Source organism: Neolamprologus brichardi, chromosome 15, assembly GCF_056152115.1.
Source record: "Neolamprologus brichardi isolate AB-2024 chromosome 15, ASM5615211v1, whole genome shotgun sequence".
NCBI classification, from domain to species: Eukaryota; Metazoa; Chordata; class Actinopteri; order Cichliformes; family Cichlidae; genus Neolamprologus; species Neolamprologus brichardi.
The window spans coordinates 19,201,921-19,226,708 of record NC_142118.1 but is presented as its reverse complement, the minus strand read 5'-3'; positions in this window follow the sequence as shown (position 1 = coordinate 19,226,708).

Genomic DNA, 24,788 nt, shown 5'->3' with positions numbered 1-24,788 from the left:
GCCAAAATGTTCCATTCAGCAGTTATAGGAGGTAATACGTTCCTGTAGCTGTCAGTGTTTTAATGACCATTTGTAGTAAAGCGCCCCCTGGGTGTACGGCTGCTGATTACAGTATGATGTATCTCAATTTTTATTAAGCTGGTCTTTCTTAGAGGAAGCTTGGATGAACACGGAGCTTTGTATTGAGAAATTACATTAATCTACTGCTGCTGGCACAAATAAAGATAACAATACGTATTTGAAGAACATTATCAGAAGTATTGTGTGGCTGTTGTGCTTACTTTTACACTGAGAGCGAAACTTTCTAAAGCTATGCAATAAAGTCTTCATTCTCTCTTTATCCAGTTTATCAACTTATGGTGAAAAATAACAGGATGGATGGGTTTAATTTTTGGCATTTTCCCTTTTTTGGTTAGTGACAGAAAGGTAGTCTTGCCCCAACATCAGGTGGGCAAGACCCCCTGATGTTGAGGACAGCACTCAGGCAATGTAATAAGAAAATGAGCTCTTATTGGTCAACTGCAAAAATGTAGGAAACAAAAAATAAAGGGACAAAACCAAAGAGAAACACAAGTGTGTATGTAGGGTAGGGGACAAATTACACAAGTTGACACAGGTATGAACAGGGTGGAAACAATTCATGTGATGCAATCAAGAGAAGATTAAAGACATAAAATAAAAGCACAGCAAGGGAAAAAAAAACAAGGAAAAACAATAGGAAGAAGGACACATGAATATACAGACAGGTTAGGGAGGCAAAGACAGGACATACTGAGGGCAATAGGAACCTAACACAAGAAGATGTAACAATTAAATGAAAACAGTCATTATTTGATTTTAGCCCAGAGTCCAGATAGCACACAACACAACATACCTTGACTCTAATGCTAAACCACTTAACAGTGAAGCTCTAGGGAACCGATTTAGTGAAGGTCTTTAAACATCTGGATTCGACCATCCAAAAAACTCCAGAAAGCGCACAAGTGGGGTGAAGAAGAGAGTGCAGGCAAGGTGGAGTGGATGGAGACAAGGGTCAAGGGTGATTTGTGACACAACGACAGAAGCAAGGGTGAAAGCAAAGGTTTACAAGATGGTAGTGAGACCTGTTAGGAGGCCATCTGTAGGTTTCTGATCTGAAAATTCTGAGATTTCCATTGAGAGTGAGGGACAGCTCAGGTTGAGCGCTTTGGAGACAAAGTTAGAGAGGCATGGCTGAGATGGTTTGGACATAAACAGAGGAGAGACAGTAGATTTTGAAGTTTGAAGGAGGAATAAAAGGAAGACCACGGCAAGGTTTGTGGATGTAGTGAAGTAGGATGTGCAGAGGCGTAAGCTCGAGATTAGATGAGATGGAAGCAGATGATTTCCCGGTGGTGACAGGTGAAAGAAGCTGAAAAAGCTACACCAAGAAGTAAAAGTCAACTTTTCAGACAATTGGGATGGAATCATTAAAGTCAGTTGGCTGAGGCTGCAGGTTGTACAGGTGATCCGAGAATCATGAAATCTATTTGATGTATTACCTTAGAATTACATCAAATTTTCATTTAAATTTTAAATCAATATTTCAACAAAAAAATGGTCATTGAAGCAAATAAATACTCATGCAGTCAAATTCATGGTCCAGACAAGGAAAATTCAGTGAGACAAACTGTTCATCTTCAGCCTCATCCTGGCTCTCGTTGTAAAAACAAACAACATAATTTTGGAGTTGTGAAAAGCACAATTTCTGTGAGAGCAGATAAACAAGTGTGTTACTGCTTAAAGAGGGGCTTATGCAAAGCAAGAATTATCTGGTCCTGTTGTGGATTTTGTAGCTCGAGATGTTATTTATGCTGTGAAAGCAAACACCGCTGCTTCGTTTCAGCTTTAAATGATGTAACGAAAACGCAACATTATAAAAAACAAAAAAACAAAAAGTACAACTTTCCTGTTTTGCACTCTCAATCAGTGCTAAACATGATCTTTAGATACAGCGTATTAAGGGAGGCGTGATATGCCTGAAGTGCTTGTCATCATAACTGAAAGTCTGTGAGGATGATGCACGAGGTGACCTGAGTCCCTGCTAGTCCAGTGCCAGGACCCAGAATAATGACTGCTTAAAGCATTTATACAGGGCATGCACAAGCCTGTGTATGAATGTGTGTGTGTATTTATAGTTGACTAAATAAGTGTGCAGTACTTAAATTGGCACCTCTGGGCACTTTCCATGGGTGACAGGGTGCAGGCAGAGGGCAGCAGGGTTGGGCCTGCTAGTTACAAAATTTCCCTGCCACATAAGGGCAGGAAGCAGTAACTAAAGACACAGTGAACAAGGGAAAACTGATTCTTATGCTTCAAATATTATAAATTGAACTCTGGAACAAAAAGAAAAAATGTAAAATCTTAATTTTTTTCCTGCTTTGCTTCAGCTGAACATAAATAAATAAAGGTCCTATTTTTGAACACCATCTACATTAAAACACTTTCAAAAATCAGAGTAACTATATAAAGTGTTCAAAGGAGCTTGCAAAGAAAAGCGTCTGGACTTCTTTAAGTTACTTGAAGACGTTTCACCTCTCATCCGAGAAGCTTCTTCAGTTCTAAGGTCAAATGGTGGAGAGTCCCAGATATAAAACTAGTGGGAGTGTCCCCCCACAGAGGGACAAAAGGACCCCCTGATGATCCTCTAATCGCCTGAGCCAAGGTGTGAAACTGGGTGTGGGTCCCAATCAGCCAGAGTTTCGGGTGAGTTCATTGTGAAACCTGGCCCCACCTTATCATGTGAATTCCTGAGGTCAGATGGCCCAGGGTGTGAGTGGGCGTTAAGGCGTCTGGGAAGGGATCTCAAAACTGGATTATAGATGGCAGAGAGTTGGTGTCGTAAACCACCGCCTCTGTTCAAAGATGGTCGCTCACAGTGGACATAGATGGCTTCTTTCACTCCTCTTTCAAACCATCTGTCCTCTCTGTCCAAAATGTGAACATTGGCATCCTCGAAAGAGTGTCCTTTATCCTTAAGATGCAGATGGACAGCTGAGTCTTGTCCTGTGGAGGTGGCTCTTCTGTGTTGTGCCATGCGCTTGTGAAGTGGCTGTTTGGTCTCTCCAATGTAGAGGTCTGGGCATTCCTCGCTGCACTGTACGGCATACACCACATTGTTAAGTCTGTGTTTTGGCGTTTTGTCTTTCGGGTGAACCAGTTTGTGTCTGAGTGTGTTGCTGGGTCTGAAATGCACCGGGATGTCATGCTTGGAGAAAACCCTCCTGAGTTTTTCTGATACACAGGCGATTAGAGGATCATCAGGGGGTCCTTTTGTCCCTCTGTGGGGGGACACTCCCACTAGGTTTATATCTGGGACTCTCCACCATTTGACCTTAGAACTGAAGAAGCTTCTCGGATGAGAGGTGAAACGTCTTCAAGTAACTTAAAGAAGTCCAGACGCTTTTCTTTGCAAGCTCCTTTGACTACGATGACCTGGATGACTGAGAACCTTCACAGACATATATAAAGTGTTACGATTCAAAACTTAAATCTTTAGTCTGGTCAATTTTACACGATATGCCCTCTTAGCTTGTGGAGGACATTAAAAATGCCTGCTTTAAATACACATTTCATAAAAATAGATTTTCACCAAGAACCTACGTTTCGAGTCAATTTCAGGTAAACCTGCCATCCTTTGCCTCTTCTCCTGCATTCTGCCCCTTTTTTATCTACTTTTCACAGATCCACCATCCAGTAAAGGCAAAAAAGGGAGTTTTTCCTCATTTTTATATTTTCCTCATATTTATCACGTTAATCTAAGATTATTTATGGTAACCTAAAATTGCACGTGGACATTTTTTCCCCTGAACTAAATACTTCAACATTATAACTTTACTGTTTATCTCTTTTGAACATTTGTTTTATACTTTAATATCAAAGAACTATGAAATGTTTCTCCCACTGGGAAAAATGATGCTACATCTTCAACTTACTGAGTACTTTGAAATTTTGAGTTACGTTACCAAACCACATACACACCTGATATGCTAAGTCTGCTTTGCTAGGCGGCCTTCCGGTGTTCTGGGAATCCATCCTACCTGGCAAACCATCCTACCCGTTGTTTCTGCGCATGCGCACAACACGAAATTCAGTGGGAAATTGTCCTACCTTTGTGAATATTAGCTAGACAAGAACTCTGACCGGTAAAATTCACTGCCAAACCATCCTACCTTTGTGAATGTCACCTACAAGCATACTTAAACTGCTAAAATTTTGTGGCAAATCGTCCTATTTTTGTTAATCTGAGCTAGAAGCATACTTTAATAGCTACATTTCAGTGGCGAACCATCCTACCTTTCTGAATATGAACTAGAAGCATACTTTAACAGCTAAAATTCTGTGGCAAATCATCCTACCTTTTTTAATAACAGCTACACACATACTCTGACGGGTGAAATTAAGTGCCAAACCATGCTATCTTTGTGAATGTTACCTACAAGCATACTTTAACGGGTAAAATGAAGTGGCAAACCATCCTGGCTGTATGCACATGAGCTACAAGTATACTCTGATGGGCAAAGTTGAGTGGCAAACCGTCATACCTACTTAAATTGGTGCTGGAATGACTCTGTGACAGCAGAAATGTGCATAAACTACTTACGGTAGGACGTTTTGCCAAAGTAGGATGGTTTGTCAGAACACCGGACCTCCTTGTAGGTGATTTGTCATGACAGGAAATGCTCAGTTGAAACAGAAGCTTCACAAGCTTTTCCACTTTAACTTGTACAGTGCCTGCACTCTGGAGCCAACTCACCTACGTGGAATTATAATTATTATTTATTAATTTTTAAATTAGCGTTTACATTTTCATTTACTTTTCTTTTGGGACATGTAAAGCCTGTAAATGTGGAAACCTGGGGAGTTTGAAAAATTGAAGAAGACCCAGTTACCTAAACGAGAAAGTGAACCAGGAAAGCACCGTAAAGCATACAGGTAAGGCAGTTCGTTTCTACCTTTGCTGTGTTTGGTCTTGAAGTGTGTGTTTTAGTGAATATTTATTACTGAGCGAAGTAGAGTGTGACGAGTGTTTCCTTTACAAAGTCATGTTTTTATAGAGAAGTGAGCTGGCGGCTGGTTTTGTGATAAGCCTGCTGTTTTTGGTAGATGTCGGGGGCTGTCATTGCATGTCATTCATTCTCTACTGGGATACAGAGTATGGAGGTAAATGTTTGCAGCTTCCTCTAAATGCACTTTGTGAATGGATATTGGCTGTGTTCATCATTTATGTGTCAGGTGATATAGCTGGCTGGTTGTTGCTGCTCTCTCAAATGTGTTTTATGGCTAATATGGCTGTGTGATATTCCACTAAATTATACTGCTGCCAATCTAAGTGCATTGTGTGTATTATTATTATTATTAATATTGAATGAATCTCTTGTAGCTATTCGGCTCATTTTTCTTCTGCTGGCTGCCTGGCTTGTGACATATGTGCGTTTGTGCTTCTCGTTGTTGCCATTATTTTCAGGGGTTTCCTTTTGTCTCAGAAGAAACCAAGTTTGAAGCATCGAGTTATAATCAAAGTGTGTTTTGTGAGAGGGGAAAAAGTTTCTGAATGTTATTTCCTTAAAAAGACTACAGGAATCACATTCGTCTTATAAGCTGGACCCATATTAGGTTGTTTATTATTTAATACTGCAGTCAGTGCAGTGTTTATAGGATCATTATGACTTTCAACTGAAAAAATAGTCTTCAACATAAACACGGCATTTGCAAGAATATTTTCACCTTTTTAGTTCAATTACAACTGAGCGTTTCTCTCAAACTCATGTTTTTTTCTTGCAGACACAGGGGGGATGCATTTAAACATAATATTTTTAACATGCCAGAATTATATCCTGTTTGACATAACACCTGTCATGGTCATGGTTGTGGAAGTGGACCCCAAATGTAGACCAAGGCAGGCTGCAGGGGTGAAAACTCAAAATGTACTTTTAATGATCATTTGGGGTACAGTCCAAACATAACAGAGTCTAGCAGTGAACAAAATCCAGTAGGAAGTACACAGAAGATGAGGAACATAAACCAACTAGACACATCCCAGGAAGGGTTAACTAATGCGCTGACAAAGAAAGAGGGGAAACAAAAGCTACTTAAACTCAAGGAAGTTATAACAGCTGCAGAAAACAACAGAGGTGCAAGTAGTTGGGGAAAGTAACACTAAACTAACTAAACCAATAAACACACAAGACAAAGGGGTAACAAAATAAAACAGGAAGTAACATGACGTTCACTCTGGTTTCCACATCTGCAAACCTCCAGACAGAAAAGTAGGCAAATGTTTTATATGATCACCTGGCTCTTTGGTTCTAACTTATTCATGACAGTTTCTTTTCATGAAGGAGTGTGACTGCTCCACAGTATCGGCTCATCATAACAGTTGCGTCACAGGTTCCAAAGCCAACAAGCCGCGAGCTAAACATTTCTTCACAGATGACCTGCATATCAAGGTCTTGTAGCAGGATGATACAGACAGTAACTCCAGTGCATGCAGATCAACAAGTTCAAGCAGGGAATTCTGATGTGGAGATTTTGATGTAACTGTAGATAGCGTTTTGCTGCTTTCAATCCTTTGTATTTTCTTTTTATTTAGCATGCAACTACACAAGCCTTCCTACACAATGTTAGGTTAGGTTTAAAGCACTAAGGTATTGAAAAAAAGTACTTTTATGGATGTGTATAGGTGAATGAGGCTTCTAATAAGAAGGTGATTTGAGTGCTCAGAGTAGAAAAGCTCTATACATGTACATTTAAAGGGCCAAAGCCATCGAATGGATGTTTTTGGTGCTGGTGACCACCAGTAACCTCAAGCAACCACCCATCAACTGCTGGAGTAGTAACATTTTCCCATAGCAATCAGATGTTTCAAGGCTGGTGTCTAGGCCACAAGGCATTAACTTGCAGTAGTTTATGCTTGTTGCCATATGGAAAGACCATGCATGGATCAAAGTAGGGTTGGAATCGCACCAGGATCATCGCCCCACCTCTACTTTGACAGCAGAGATAGAACCACGTCATCGCTGCTGAAATAAAGTATTTCAAGGACTGACAGTGAAAGCATATTTTTCATTGTATTATTGTTTCCACCTTCCACTGTTTCAGGATGCAGCATTAAAGTCAGTCGTTACGGGTGAGGATATGTAGACTGGACCCAGGTTATGATATTGTATGCTTCCTTCATGCTTGACAACCACACTGTTGTCTTGGAAGTGGCCTACAGATGTTTTTGTGTGTGTGTGTGTTTCATGACAAATACTGATTCTTGTCCCTGTTTCATTTTTCATTCATGCCATGCTTTAAAAGATATTTCAGCAGTATGGTTATATGACATATCATAATTACATCTCCACTGCTGAGCTGCCTTTCTACCGTTTGCTGCTGCTACACTGAGCCGCACACCTTAAGATCATTTCCATGTACTGATGGTTCTCTTCTGCTTATCAATGCTAGGTAAGGCCTCACAAGGAGAGATCGTCTGCTCCAAGCCATATATTTTTGTGATTTTTAATATGCATAATGGAATAATTATCTTCTGCTGAATATCTGTTGGAGTGCTGAGTGTAGATTTATACATCTAATTTCACTTGGCTGGAGGTGGTATGTGGGGGAATGGCCACACTGCAGAGCCCTAACAGAACATTTTCTACATTACAGCTGCTTCTGAATCTGGGTGTAATGAAGTTTCAGGATGGAGTTGCCTGACTAAAAATCACTTGTGCTGAAAACCGAACAATCCTTGGCGCACTGTAGCCATAAGAATATCTTGCAAAGCTGCGATAAACAACACCGCATATCATCACATTTTTCATTAAGTGTTAACGAGACACTGTGGCCTCTCAATCACGTATTGTATTTGGAAGATGTTATGTTGTCATAGAGATGAAGAAAAACATCCTCTCATGGTGGGATAGGGGCCAAAAAGGTGAAGGATTATAAAGCTGTGCTGATGCAGATTGGATTACTCTATTATCCAGAGCCTCCTCATTTCCCCAGGAGATCGTACACGTTTCTAATCCTCCAAGGCTGTTTTTCCCTCCCTCTGTGTTATCTGCCATTTTGGCTAGAGGGAGTATTTGTCTGATTTTTATAGTTTGTGTTACCCCGCTCCTATACACCATCACATTATTTGGCCTAGAGAGGGGCTTCGTGCTTGTCCAATCTGGTTATTTTATAGTCAAGTGCATTAGTCTGGGAAGATGCGCTTGCAGAGGTGTTTTACACAGACACATGCAGTTAGTGTGGAATAGGTTCTGTGATACAGAAGGATGGCTTCTTAGTCACATTAAAACATGAGGATACTCCTCAGTGTAGGAAATGTTCAATAATGCTGATTTATGAAGTGCAAATATTAAAGACCTGGTCAGGGTCGTTGATCTTTGATTAATTTACTACGTTACCAAATACTGCAACTCAACCAGGAGCTTTAAACGTAAAGTCACATTGACTTAGTAGGAACTTTAAAGACAAACAAAAAAACTGTGTAATTTGAAATGATTGAACATATAGAAAAACAGTCATCTGCTATTCACCATTAAATGAGAAAATACATGAATTAGGATGCAAGTACTGTACAGCAGTACATATTTTTTTTTATTGCTTTTTCATGACAGTGCATTAAGATTTCCAGATTTTAGAATCCATTTTGGGACACTATCGAGAGCATAATGCACATTAACTGTCTGCCTTATATATACTTTGTTCAGACTACTACAGTTTGCCTTGGATCAAGAACCAATGACATGTGAGGCCTTGCACCCATTCAGACAAAGGTGATCACAAATCTGGAACCCGAGATGTCCAGGAGTCCCTTTTCTCTTAAAAAATGTAAATATAGTCAAAAGCAAAACTGAAGTCTCAGATTCGACTGGTTGACTGTGCTTTTGTGGTTATTTTGATAGGAGGAAGCTCCAATAGTTTTCCAGGGTTAATCTTATGCTGGGAGATTAATAAAATTTTAAATTTTAATTAGGATTTTGTTTTCAGTGATTATGAAAACAAAATAATCTGGATAAACTGATTATCCTTTGCACACTACAGGATGAGACACTCATTTGTTTTTTTCTTGTTATAAAGTGTACTTCTTGTTTTTGCAGTGCCATCCCTAAAAGCTCAAACTTTCTTCCTGTTAGGTTCACTTTGAGCCAAGTTGACTGCAGGAGAATCTGTGGTCAACAACAGGAGTCTAAAGAAAGTAAAACTCACAAGGTTTTCTTTGAAAGATTATTAATGACAGCCTGCAGCTGCCTTTAACTCTCAGTTGCTTACAGTCAAGTTGTCTGCAGTGCAGAGAATTCGCTGTCAGTTTCAGCTCTCTGTCACTCATGGTAAATCTACTACAGCGCAGACCTCTATTTTCCTCTGTGCCTTGAATTACCTGCATTGGAGGCAGTCCAGAAAGGACCAGCAGCTGCCTTTGTGAGACTGGCTTTACACCCCAAAAATACTCTAGTCAGTGCCAAACTCCCTACCTGGTGACATTTTAAATAAATGCATTATATTTGCTAATTTTAGAAATAATTGAGGGAATAGACAACAAAACCATTGCTCTTTCATGGCTTTGAATCAACCAAATATGATGGAGATCACTCAGTGTAACTTACTTAATCTTATATTTACTGATCAGATACTCAGCAGGGCATTCCCGATCCCATTGTGCTGCCAGGCTAAACAAATGACACAATTTGTCTAGTGAGTTCTGGTTTTATTCCAGATGCCTGAACCATCCATTTGGCTCCTTTTGACGTGAAGGAGCAACAATCTCTTTGTGTATCTCCCACTGGAAAAAAAAACCCTGACTGTGGCCTCCACAATCACACTCTAGTTGTATAATCAGTGAAACCAGCTCATTAATCTGCCCCTATCTCTGAGATAAAGTTAAGCTCTGTTGCACTGATGGGTGGTAAAGATGTCTAACCCCCTGCATGTTCCAGAAAAGCTTGACTCCCCCCTAACAGGAACAGGGAGGTTTGACCGAGGCTCAACACCTGGGGCTCTCTGGCACCGGAACATGCCTGCAGTGATAATTAATGAGAATTACTGTTGCCGAGAGAGGCACTTTGGCAGGGAGGGCGAGACAGAGGGAGAATTGGACTGAGAGGGGATCATTGAGACATAATGACTGTGGTGAAGAAGACAGAGATGGAGGTGGTGGGAGGACAAATAAAAAAGACTAATGTGATTATTTTTCTAGTTTCAAGAAGACATACTAGTCTTAGCAGTGGCATGTTTTTTTCCTCTATTTTCTGAGTGACAAATGTATTGGGGGTTCACAGGTGTGCGTCTCATAAATGTCATCATTTATTTAACTTTAGCTTTCAGCTCTGCAAGAGATGAATGATGGTTTTAGAGTGCATTGGTTGGGAGGCTTTTGAGGCATTAATTTCTGACAGGAAAAAAGTTTCTTCTTTTTTGAACAGCAAAAAAAAAATCCTCATCTCTTTACCCCTCTGAAACTCCACTACGTAAAACGCATGCTTAGTCTCTCGATCACTTGAGTGGAGAAAGGAAATGCCTGAGGCTAGACTCACTGTGATGAAACAGATCCTAGGAAAAACGCCAGGGAACCCAGGAAAGTAAAAACCAATGCAAATAATTAGTTCTGAGCTAATAGTCCCGAAACTGCAGAGTAAAGTGGACTCTCAGAGAAGCAATACCAGCCACATTCTTTTTACTAACACATAAATTATAGTCGACTCTCACTGAAGATTAATACTTGATATAATAGCTTCTTTGAGGAAACAATGCTCGTTATTATATTCATTTGCAGCTTTTTGCATTTAACCATTTAGCAAATGTTGAACAGTGTTTGTGTCACCAGCTTTTCATTGTGCAGATTTCATCACAAAGAATAAAACCTATACATTTAACTCACATTAGCATAATTTTGTTTGCTTTTAACCAGCCATATCATTTGAAGCACGTTCATTAGCCAATTTCCATTGGGCATGTTTTTGATTTTTTTGGCCCTGATTTCACGGTTAAAAATCTCTTCAATCGGTGTCCTCTTTCTGTCATGAAGGAAATTAAAACACTGATATTTGCAGGCTTTTTCTGGCCCATGTTTTGCTTCCTAAACCATGCAAAGGAATGTTTGTAGAATCGTCTGACTGGTTTTGCATTTTTATCTTTATTGAATTTTTATATTTACAGTGAAGAAAGTTTGTTCTTTCCTCCAGTCTGCATGTCCACGTTTTCCGCGGGCAAGCTACTACACTCCGATTTGCTGCTGATGCATCTGTTGGAGATTGAGTGAAAGCATTTAAGCATCAAAAAAACTGCTTTTGTGAAGGAAGCTCGTAGTGAAAAAGAACTTTGAGTGCTCAAATAGAGTGGAAAAGTGCTATATAAGTACAGTCCATTTACTGTAAAGTAATCAGTGATTTAAAGAAAAAGGCAGAGAGGGATACAAATGTGAGGCCACATTTCTGCAAAAACATTTTAGTTTTGATCTTACCGTTCAATTTTATTGCTACTGAGCGCTTGTTTCATTGTATGAATGCATTATCAAGCATCAGCAGCTCATTTTAGAGAAACTGAAATTGGAGAAATCTGCTACTATGACATGTTAAGTTGGAATGAAAATCTGCAGACTTTTCACTGCAGACACTGGGTTGGGTGTCACTGAATAAAAAGGCACTTTAACCACTTGAGTCAGTGTTTTAGGATGCTGTTAGAAGGGCTGAGAGCTGCTGGAGTCTCAGCTTGAGGAACATTTTTCTTACACATAACACATTTGGACTCACTGTCCTGCTTCCAAGAACTTACCTGTAGAGTGATGGTGAAGTTTAAAAAGCTTCCTGCAAATTCACCCATGAATGACAAGCAGCAGTTGTAATCAAATCTACAGCTGTGCACAGATGGCGGTGATAATTTTCCTGGGCTTTTTAAAAAGAAAATCAAAGTTTTGACCAACAGGAGAGTGAAAAAATCTCTTAATTCTTAACTGAAAATGTGCATTTCCTCCTGAAAAGTGTGATTTTTAACATTTCTTGGTCTCTATGATCTTCCTAAACAAATCACTTCAACTTTTTATGGTTTGTTTGAGTCATACAGTGAAGAGCTCATGCCCATGTCTGCAGAATATATAAATTACCCAGCCATATAGGCAGTGCACAATAAGGCTATTGCCTACAGTTGCAGACATAGATTGCTTCGTGAATCTTACTGCATCAATTTGTCTAAAAGAGACAGGACATGGGTCTCTGCAGCTGTTAGAATATGTTAATATTTTCTATTTCCAGTCAGAGCAAGCTGAACAGGTTTCATCAAGTCATCTTGTACAAAAAAGACACTTACTTTGAGATATAGAGGGATATAGATATATCTCATACATATACAGATATAAAAGTCAAAAGTTCAAAATGTAGAAATTTATAGGAAAGAAGTAGAAAATTGACCAGAAAATGGGGCAAAATGATAAGAAATTATAAGATAATAATGATAAGAAAGCTTAAGAAATGTTACTCCTCCCCACCTCTCTTGGTCCCAAGCTTTAAGCTTCAGTGGACATGCCCTATTGTACTGCAGCAATTGTATTTATTGGAAATAAATGCGATGGAAGAAACACATTTTGTCCATACAGAGACACAGGCAAGAGACAGGGTGCACTCCAGACATACCAGGCTATTGAAGGGGTAACACAGAGAGAGTAAAACCAACCATTCACTTTCACATTCACACCTTTGGCTGATTTTTAGAATCAGCAGTTAACTTAACATGCAGGTTTGTGCACTGTGGGGGAAGCTGGAGTACCTGGAGAAATTCTGACACAAGGAGAGCATAGAAACCACACAGAAATGTTCCATCCAGCCAGCTATTATAACCTAATCTTTACCTGCTTTGCTGATATTCATCCACTTATGGCCGCTATTGAAGCTGGTTCCATCAATCATCACTGTAAACAAGGTTAGATACGATATGTTTTTTTTCTTCTATGCTGGACGTGGAAAACAAACTAAGTGGCTGAACATAAGCAGCCCTGCTGTTCTGTCTGTGCTACGGCACAATCTTCAATTAGTACTTGAACATTGAGCTAGCACTATATTAATAGAATTTAACATTAAATTGATCTGGATGCCAGGTTGCAGACCCTGTTATCACATGTTCATTGAGCAATGGACTCCTTTTAACTTTTTTTTGCAATAGTTTCAGATAAATGTAGTAGTCACAGTGACACATAGAATTAATGTGAATATGTTTCAGTACCCTTGTGGTTTTCTTTAACAATTCCCTCCATATAGACAACCGGTTACTTCTTTTTACTTTCAGTCTATGCATTTTAAACAGAACAAAATTGTATGTGATATAAACTTCCCTGATGGACACTAATGAAGAGGATGGGTCATAATGAGGATGTCTGACCTCAGTTGCAGTGGGCTGAAAACACTGTGCTACCTACACTCGGATAGTAATTGCTTTTTTCGTTTAATGAAATTCTTCTCGCGGATAGTCCCTCACCTTGAGAGGTGTCCTCGCATTTTCTTCAGAAGTGGAGGCAAAAGTTTCCTTTGACTGTGAGGAGAATAACTTCCCTATTTTTATTTTATTTTATTTATTTTTTGTCGACAGTCTCTTGAGCTGAGTGACTGGTGGAAAGAAATCCCTCTCACCTTAAATGCTTCATGGATCTGTGTGCTGGCGAATGCAAAGCAGAAAGACTGACAACCTCTAACGTTACGTCCATTCAAAACTGAGATTGCATTAAGAGGATTACTACCTACTCAGATATTTTAATACCTTGCATCATTCGTATAAAGAATATAATACAGAGTCATGCTGTGTCATATTAAATAAATGTTGCCTGTGTTTAATGCTGTGTCGACATGCAAAGCAGCAGCACAGCAGCTTCAGTCTTCTATCAGAGTCTACTTGGGATTCAGACACAGCGCTGTTGTGTGGTTCACCCACACTTACAGGTACTGTCAGGATAGCTGCACATGTAAAAAGCAAGCAAACTAATTCAAATAATAGGACTGCAGCGATGATAGCCGAGTATCTCACACAGGAAAAAAACATCCTGCTTGAAAAATAGTCTGTGCACAAACTACTTGTATTTTTAGTATTCTTAAAGTTTCAGTTTTAGCATAGGTTGTGGGTTTTTTCAATTGTTGAATTTGATTGTGAGAAGTTTTTGTTTTTGAAACCTTTCAACCTTTCAAGAAAGTATTTCTCCACCGTAGTATGCAGCAGCCACTATCAGTTGTTTATATTGTTCCATAACGACAGGATGTTTGTCCAGTGTCTTCTGCTTTGAGCAAATGTACCCTATATCTTTTTGTTTTTTGTTGTGGATATCACAGATTTAATCACATTACATTTGTATTCACTCACCTTTATTTTCTCCGGTGAATCAAGTCATCTTCTTTACGTAAGCCATATTATTATAAGATGACAAAAACAATAATCGAAGGCAGCGGTCCCCAACCTTTTTTGCGCCACGGACTGGTTTATGCCCGACAATATTTTCACGGACCGACCTTTAAGGTGTCGCGGATAAATACAACAAAATAAAACTAGTACCGGTACCGAAAAAAGAAGATTTATTCATAACACACGTAAAAAGACCCAGGAAAACCGAGTTAACGATAAAAACGATAACAAAATAACGCTGAAAACCGATAAAAACCCTGAGGGTCTGTGCTGGCGGACGTTGGTTACTGGCCTGGTAGCCTGGCTGCCACTGGGTGGGTCCAGGACGGGCGTGGAGGCTTGGGGGTCTGGGGGTGCTCCGCCCCCCGGTCTGGGGTGCTGGCTGGGCCTTGGGGGCTTGGGTCCTGGCTGTTGTGTCGCCGGAGCTGTGGGCGGGTGGGTGCAGGGGGGCTCAGCCCCAGTGCAGGGGACCTCTGGTGCATCGGCCCAACTAGGGGGCTCTCTAACTGGTGGGGAGGTTGTTATATCTTTGCAGGTGGTCTCCTCTCTACAGGAGCTCACTCTGCAGGTGGGGGGAGAGATATAGGAGAGGTGGAGAATGAACTCAACCTGGGTGTCTATTGTCTTGTGTAGTTTGGGAGATGATTGGATGATGGGGTGGGTGCAGTTTTCTCTGGGGTGGAGTCGGGTGGGCTGCCCCGGACTCTGTGGGGCTGGGCGGTGCTGCTGCTGCGGGCCCCGGTCCGGATGGGCCTGAGCCCCCTTGCCCTGGTGGGTTCCAGAGTGTGGGGGTGCCTACTGGGGTCAGCGGGGGAGCTGGCCCCAAAGAGGGGCCGCTTGCCCCTCCCTTTCTTCCCTCCCCATCTTCAGCTGCCTCCCTATTCCCGCTCTACCACACCCACCCACACACCAAGGGCTTTTGGTGCAGGTATGTCACCAAGGTGCAGGGGAGGCACTCCCCCTCTGTCCCCTTCTGGCCACCTGTGCCTCAATTTTATTCTGCAACCTAGACATCCACATTACTCACACTCTCACATAACACATACATGTAGGGCCTTGGGGGTGGGCACGTTTTACAGCATCCAGAGGATGGTCGGTGTATTCCAACCCACCTCTGGCGCTGGTGCCCTACCCTCAATTTTAAATGCATGTAGACACTAAGGGTTTTCGGGAGGAGCCGTGCTGCTCTCTGAGAGGAAGCAAGTACCATGCTCTCCTGTGTTTTAAATGCACTTTAGAACAGCACACAGCAACACTACATATGAGCGGGCGTAGGGAGGTTTGGGGTCTTCACTCACCCTGGTTCTGTTAGCTGTCAGTGCTGGGGGGCTGGGAGGAGGTGCTGGCCGTCAGATTGGGGTCTGGGATGCGGGGCCTCCCTGCTACTGCAGATAAGGAGGTGGTCCGCTTGTCTCCACCCCAGAGAGAAGGGTTACATCTCCTGGGTTTAGGTGCGGCTTGCCCCTCTAGGGGCGGGGGTACCTGGACCTGGGATATAGAGTATGTTTGGGGAGTGCGACTGTCTGTGCAGTGTCTATTTGTGTCTGTCTACACATTGGGTGAGTGCCGAGTATGTGGTTGTGCATATGGGGTGGGAATGCACGTTTGTGTCCGCGTGCGCCTGTTCGTCTGTGTCTGTATGTCAGGTTGGGTCTCAGACTCAACCTCTCTGGGTACATCTCAGGCCCTCCAAAGTACGGAGGCCTATCTCCCCTCACCACACTCCCTGCCGGTGGCTGATGCCCTCAGACGTTGGTGTGTTGGTGGTCCTTGTCGTCTGGGGCTGGGCGCTCATGTATGTACCGGCTCACTCCTGGTGGCTGATTGGCGGGGCCTGGCGACTGTGGCCCGGCTGGGCCCCTTCGGGGGGATGGGATGCCCTCAGGCCTCTGGCCTCTGGGCCTGAAGCTCGGTCCTCTCTGGCACAGCTGGCTGCCGGCAGAGCCCGCGGGCACGCCACTGCAACCCCCTCTGGCCTCTGCTCCGTAGCTGTTGGGTGACCTCTCATTTGGGGCTCTACTCAGCTCTTCCCAGGAGGGTGGCATGGTTCCCCCCCTTTTGGTGGTCCTCCTCGGGTCCTTGTACTCTGGGGCCTCTGGATATCTGGGGCCTGGATCTCCTCCATACCTGCTTCATACCCTGGGGGACGGGGCTATGGCTCCCCACACTCCCTAGCAGATCGTTACATGGAGAAAGCTTTGGAATACAAGCATGCTGATCCACACAGGTGTTCACAGACGCGGACTACACCTTTCTTGGCTGCTGCCTCAAAGCACATTGTGCGCTGTCTATCTTGCGTGCTGCACAATATCGTTTAATGTTTAGTATCTACTGTTATCTACTGCTAGCTAGTTTATTGTGATGGTGCTGTTTTTATTATGTTGCTCTTTTTTTGTTTGCTTTCTCTTCTGTTTTTTTTTCTCCATACAGGTGATCCTGGTGTTTTGTTTGTTTTTCTTTCTTTCTTCCCCCCTTTCTCACCGTCTCTTCTCCCCTCTGGTTTTCTTTCTCTCCCTCTCTTTCTTTCATTCTTTCTCCCTGTCCTATCCCCCAGTCATGTCTGTCCCATTTGTAGCAACCGAAAATAAAATAAATTATAATTATAATAAAGGTCAATCAAATGGGCCAATATGGCAAGGCCATGATGATCCACTTGGTAAAATAAATCCGCTTGGCATCTTTCTTGGCCTTAAGACAACAATTCTGATGGCTAAAGATCCAAACGGGACACAAAAAAATAAAAAATAAAATAAAATAAAAATCATACATTTCACACCTGAGCCTCAACTCTCGCGGCCCGGTACCAAATGACTCACGGATCGGTACCGGTCCGAGGCCCGGGGACCGCTGATCTAAGGTACAACTTTTCAACTGCTCATTGGCTGATTTTTATATTTGTGCCAAACACATGGAAAAAAAACTGAGTGCATTTAGGCATGCAGGCACAGTCAGCGGCAGTTCTCTCAGGGGAAAATGCCTCGTTTGTGTCAGAGCAGAATGACCAGACTGCTTCAAGCTGATAGGAAGGCGACAGTAACTCAAATAGCCACTTGTTACAATCACGGTGTGCAGAAGTGCATCTCTAAATGCACAACAGGTTGACAGGAGTGGCATCCAGCCACTCATGTCATCTAAGAACAGGAAACTGAAGCTACAATTCACATGGACTCACCAAAATTGGACAGCAGAAGATCGGAAAAATGTTGCCTGATGATTCTTGATTGTTCTGTGATGTTCAGATGGTAGAGACAGAGTTTGTTGTAAACAACATGAACGCACAGATCCATCCTGCCTTCATTTCAAACTGATTTTTCTTTTAACATGACAGTGAGTTCACTGCAGTCACCACATCCCAATCCAACATAGTACCTTTGGGATGTGGTGGAATGGGGGATTCAAATCATGCATGTGCAGCTGACGAACCTGCAGTAACTGTGCGATGATGTCATGTGAGTATGAACCATGTGTAAATAGAAGTTGAGGATAAAATTTGAATGAGCCTATTTCCACAATCACTTATAAAGGCTGATACTGATACTCAAACATGTTATTTTTTATGTAAAAGAACCAAGGAACACTGAGGGAAGGGTATTTGAACGAAACAATGAAAATGAATTTGTCGCTGCTTCCTGATGGGTAAAATGTCAAATGTTGATGCTGTTTCTAAAACATCTCAAACCTCGGTCTCTGCTTATGAATTCACTGTTATGTCCCCACAGACCAACCGTGGGTTGTTGCATTTCTCTCTCTCTCTCTTCTCTCCTTGACTGACTCCCCTCACCAATTAGGCCTGGGAGTCCTTAAGCTGACACTCGAGGAGATGGCTGAGGCCAGAGTTCCTTCATGTTGGCAGCGTTTGAGTTGTGTGGTTGTGGCTGTTTACTCCTCTGGGTGAAGGAGTATTTTTATTTTTTATTTTTTAAATGACTTGTGGATTCAACTTCATTTGATCACGGGAGTTTTGCTTCACACTTTTTGTTCTTGTTAGTGTAGCTGTCTCAGGTCAAAGGTTATTTTCTAAACACTGATTTCACCTCCCTTTCACTTTGTTCTCCTTGACACTTTTTTCATCACTCGCTTTTTTTTTTTTTTTTAATAATTTCACATTTAAAAGAAGATAACCAAATAATAACCCAGAACAATCAGAATTTCTCTGTCTTTGTGGGCTTTTAGTCTTCAACCTCTCTTTGACATGCAACTCCCTTTCAATATTGTTCCTCTTGAATTCTTACCTTATGAATCAATAAATTTCACTTACTATTTTCAGCTTGTGTTGGCGGGTCCAGTTTGTATCATGTCTTTGTTATTGCTTTTTTACAGGCTGCTAACTGACTTATGAATGGATATCTGACTTATCTTGACAAAATATGTCCAATCGTTTTACCAGAATACAGCATGGCCAAGGAATGTCCTAAGGTTTTTGAAAACAACCAAATGAAACCTCTCCTGAAAATGTACAAAGTCTCAAGAGAAAGCCAAAAGGCCTGAGAATAATTACTGCTTGATATTGTCTCCAACATGGCTACATTACTGAGAGGTTTGCTCCTGATTTAGGGAGTTACAAAGAACAACACAAGTGGGTGATGATGAGGTGGATTATTCTCCATATACATAATCACTCATCTTCAGAAATATTCACACTTTTATCATTTCTGTTTTCCATATAATTGCATTTCCTTTTTTCTCCCTTTGTTTTTCTAATTATACTATTTCTGTTGACATTTGCAGTTGGGTTGACTGACTTCTAATAAAACAAACATTTTTTTTTTAAATATCTAGAGTGGTCCTTGTTGCACAGCAGGTAGTTTTGTTCCATTGTTTTCCACCTTGTACTTTTGGATTAGAAAGTCATAAAGCAGATGGTGACTGGTGATTTGCTTGAGGTGTTGTGTGAGTGAGAGTGGGTGAAACCATGGAAAGTCTGTATTAAATCATGCAAAATAGCTAATTAAGCAACTTTTACCAATCCTGTTTGGAAGAATCAGTAAAAAAGTATTTGAAAGCGACTTAATTTAATCCTATGTCTACCTTTGTTTATGTTATGCATGATATGACCATGGAAATAATGGCAAATTGGCCTCTCAAAGTCCATGTGATTTTAATTTTATGCATACTTTAAGGACATGTTTTCTTTTCCTTGAAATGAGCTTAAACATTTTTTTTTATTTCAGTATTAGAAGGGGATGCAAATATGTTGCAGTTCTTTAATTATTCATATTAATGTTTGTTGCAGAGCGGCATATAGATGTTTAACATAAACAAATGTTTTTCTGATGAATGCACTTCTCTCCTTTGTTTTTTGCATCCTGGAATTTTTCTGTTCTGAATTATTTGGAAGAGAAAAATTCACTGTTGCCTCTGGGCTTTTTATTATCTGCACTGAACAATCTGTGAACCCTATGTGTGACCGTGTTTTCCTATCTTTGTTTTATATCGTGGAAATATCTCAGGCTGCTGGCTGAAAGCCTCCTACATTTCTGAGCAATGTTTTGAGAGTGCTACATTTATTTTAAAAGGGTAAGAAAACAGCTTGTTTGTGTACAAAACTATAGTGGTTTATCACAGCAATGTATTAATGGCATGCAGTGCAGAGTGGTTTAGGAGAATCTGAGTTTGATATTTGAAGATTGCCTCAGCCTTCAAGCTTTCTGTTGCTAATCTTACTCAGAAACAGTGTTTTCTCTGTTATTTATGTTCTGACAAAACAATCAATTTAGACAATTTACCACTTTTGTAACCAGAAAAACGATTTACCAGCTATTATCAAGAGTACCTACAGTGTAAGTTTTAACATAGCACTACTTTAAAAATGTCCAAAAAGTAAAAGTAACATGCACATCTGATAAAAACTAATATAATTCCGCTATATGTTATAAAAATATAAAACCGCTATATGTTTCACATTTTGCCCACTGCTGACTGTTGTTCCTCAGATAAAGAAAGGAAAGGGTTAAATAGTTATTAAGTGGAATTAAGTTCAGGGGAAAATATTCTTACATACTGACCAAACAAGAAGTGTCTTGTGTGTTTAAAGTTAATTTCATGGTTGATTTTTACGGATAAAGATTCAGACTAACCCACGAGTCTAAAAGTAAGAACTTGAAACAGATTTTTTAAAAATTATTTATTCTTTTTGTTAATCAATTTGCAAATTTCATGATGTATATTTTATTTACTAGTGGACAACTGCTATTGCCCTTGTCTTTATATTTTAGTATGGGCTAATTAACCATGCTGCTATGTTTTTCCTGGTGGTTTGCATTCTGTCTGTCCTGGACTGTAGCTGGCAGTGGTTGGCTTTAGCTGTGAGCTCAAGAAGCTCCCCAGACAGCACAGTGAGATATTGCCTGTTTATATTGTGCTGATGGGTAGTGATAGGCACCACATAGCGGAGAAACGTGCTTGCTCTGTTATTTAGTCCTGCTTTGCTTTGTGTCGTGCATATTCACAAGCATATGCAAACATCCCATTAGTGTGGAAGCGCTTCACTGTGATTGAAGATGCTAATTTTACCAAAGTAAACTGCAGATGGACCACCATGAAACCACCTTACACTTGCTTTTGTTTAGTATAAAATGTGACATAATAAAATATCTCAGGTAAAGGCGGTCGGTGGTGAGAGAAGATCCTGTAACTTATTGCATTTTGGAGGAATTTTCATTATTTATTTTGTGCATTCAATATAAAACTGTGGTATTGGCAGGTCACGCTTTGACCAGGACAACTGCAATCAGTGATTCTCTAGTTGGAGTCTAGATAATAGAATTTAAATCTGTGGGAAACATCTAATAAAACTCAAAACGTCTTTAACGGTTAGAATAGATACAAACAAAAAGCAGTTTTTGTGCAATGCACTTCATGGTTTCTACCAAGTGACCAGAGTATTTAAGCTTTCAAGGATTTACCCTCAAAACAGTTGCCATGCAGTTCTATAACCTAGTTGAATACCCCCATTAAAAAAAAAAAAAAGTCTGAAAGGTTAAAAGGAGAACGCAAAAACGGTAAATATGCTTTAATATAATAACAAATCCAAACTTCCACACAAAATTTTGTTGAAGCTGTTTTTAATATTCTTTTCATATTGTAAATCTCAATAGGAGAAGGAACAGTGCATCAAGTTTTAAATTTACACACACATTTCTAACAGTGAAAAATGTACTCATGCACGATATTAATACTGTGATTTATAGAAGTGATGGTGTATTTGAACCCTTTCAGCTTTGCAGTAATAGTAACACCACACTGTAAATAACTGGTATAAAGTGCATTTAGATTTACGTCCACTCTCCTCAGAATGAAAAATGAGTCGATGAAATTCAGGTGTGTGTTTGATTAATACCCCTGCCTCTCTCCCTGTGTCTTATGGCAGCTTACAACCTCCTGTCCTCTGGGAGCAGAAGGAGGAAAGTCTAACAGAGTCTGACAGTCATTGTAACCGCATCCTAATTAGATTATTCAACGACTATATTAATTCAGCAGCAAATCACTTTACTTACTTAGCATCAGACTGTCGGGCAGTGTTGTGGAAAGCCGGAGCAGCATAATCAGGTTTTCAGTGCCCTCAGATCTCTGAATTGTATTAGCCAAAGTCAAAGAAACAAGTATTGTGTATGCAGCAGAAAGTCAGAGGGTGGGACCCGGGGCTGATATGTGAATCCGAATAAGCTACAGGCAACAACCCTTTAAGTTTATGTCGAATACAGAAGATCTTATGTTCTCAGTTACTCCAGAGCCTTAAAATGAGAAATGTTAACCTGCAGGATAAGTATAAAGCACAGACTTGAAAAATCTGTTTCTTGTAACATTATATATATATACAGTGGGGCAAAAAAGTATTTAGTCAGCCACCGATTGTGCAAGTTCCCCCACTTAAAATGATGACAGAGGTCAGTAATTTGCACCAGAGGTACACTTCAACTGTGAGAGACAGAATGTGAAAAAAAAATCCATGAATTCACATGGTAGGATTTGTAAAGAATTTATTCGTAAATCAGGGTGGAAAATAAGTATTTGGTCACCTCAAACAAGGAAAATCCCTGGCTCTCACAGACCTGTAACGTCTTCTGTAAGAAGCTTTTCTGTCCCCCACTCGTTACCTGTATGAATGGCACCTGTTTGACCTCATCATCTGTATAAAAGACACCTGTCCACAGCCTCAACCAGTCAGACTCCAAACTCCGCCATGGCCAAGACCAAAGAGCTTTCGAAGGACACCAGGAAAAGAATTGTAGACCTGCACCAGACTGGGAAGAGTGAATCTACAATAGGCAAGCAGCTTGGTGTGAAAAAATCAACTGTGGGAGCAATCATCAGAAAATGGAAGACATACAAGACCACTGATAATCTCTCTCGATCTGGGGCTCCACGCAAGATCTCATCCCGTGGGGTCAAAATGATCATGAGAACGGTGAGCAAAGATCCCAGAACCACACGGGGGGACCTGGTGAATGACCTGCAGAGAGCTGGGACCAAAGTAACAAAGGTCACCATCAGTAACACACTACAACGGCAGGGAATCAAATCCCGCAGTGCCAGACGTGTTCCGCTGCTGAAGCCAGTGCATGTCCAGGCCCGTCTGAAGTTTGCCAGAGAGCACATGGATGATACAGCAGAGGATTGGGAGAATGTCATGTGGTCAGATGAAACCAAAGTAGAACTTTTTGGTATAAACTCAACTCGTCGTGTTTGGAGGAAGAAGAATACTGAGTTGCATCCCAAGAACACCATACCTACTGTGAAGCATGGGGGTGGAAACATCATGCTATGGGGCTGTTTTTCTGCCAAGGGGACAGGACGACTGATCCGTGTTAAGGACAGAATGAATGGGGCCAAGTATCGTGAGATTTTGAGCCAAAACCTCCTTCCATCAGTGAGAACTTTGAAGATGAAACGAGGCTGGGTCTTCCAACATGACAATGATCCAAAACACACCGCCCGGGCAACAAAGGAGTGGCTCCGTAAGAAGCATTTGAAAGTCCTGGAGTGGCCTAGCCAGTCTCCAGACCTCAACCCCATAGAAAATCTGTGGCGGGAGTTGAAAGTCCGTGTTGCTCGGCGACAGCCCCAAAACATCACTGCTCTTGAGAAGATCTGCATGGAGGAATGGGCCAAAATACCAGCTACTGTGTGTGCAAACCTGGTAAAGACCTATAGTAAACGTTTGACCTCTGTTATTGCCAACAAAGGTTATGTTACAAAGTATTGAGTTGTATTTTTGTTATTGACCAAATACTTATTTTCCACCCTGATTTACGAATAAATTCTTTACAAATCCTACCATGTGAATTCATGGATTTTTTTTTTTCACATTCTGTCTCTCACAGTTGAAGTGTACCTCTGGTGCAAATTACTGACCTCTGTCATCATTTTAAGTGGGGGAACTTGCACAATCGGTGGCTGACTAAATACTTTTTTGCCCCACTGTATATATATATATATATATATATATATATATATACAAAGGCCTCAAGACTAGTAACATTCCTACATGAGATGGTTAGAGACTCTCTAATGTAGATCTAGAAAGCTAGTGGCTAACACAGTCACACTAGCTATCCGATGAGACGTCCATATGTATGCCATTAATCCTTGTAACATGTTGTCAAGAGCATGTCAAAGCATTGGGTGGAAATATAACCCATGCTGAAATGTTGGCCAGTCACAAGCCTGCAAGTGATAAGACATTTCATGGTCTCATATCAGAAAGGAGACAATGGTGTACATTTTTACCCTAGTTTGTTCTGTATTATTTTGTATTTACTGACTTAGATAAAAGGTCAGTTGCACTCTCAAATACCATGCAAAAATCTTGAGCCACTCCTTATTTTTTATATTTTTTCCAAGGAGCCAGCAATAGTTCTCAAGACTTTCTGAAAGGTTTTAGAAGGTTTTTGTTTGACTTCTTTTTTCACTCATTTTCAGTGAAGAACAAAAGAAGAAGTTTCAGACCTAAAACAGTATCTGCAGTATCTGGAACTCATGTCCTTGCAAAGCAGGAAAAGAATCCAGCAGAGTTGATCAATCTAATGTTTGTCAAAGCCACATCGGAAATGGAAGATTGGCTGTCAAGAAGGCTTCGTAAAGCAGGGAAAGCAGACAAACCCAAGGCATTAGGTATAATAAAACAAAATTGGACTGAAAAATCAGTGGCAGCAGTGATGAGTGATGAGTCCAGGCTTGAAATTTTTGCTTCAAATGTATTTTGACAACAGTTTCATTTCAAACTATTGGCCCCACCCCTCAACATTCTTGACCGAGCGAGTGTGGGATCAATTTGACAGAGCAATAAAACACAGCTAACATCCACAGAATGTGCTTCGTGAAACCTCGAGAACTATTCCTGAAGACTACTTAACAAAATTACAAGAAAGCTGCATAAGAGAGTTCGGGCTGTATTGAAAAAT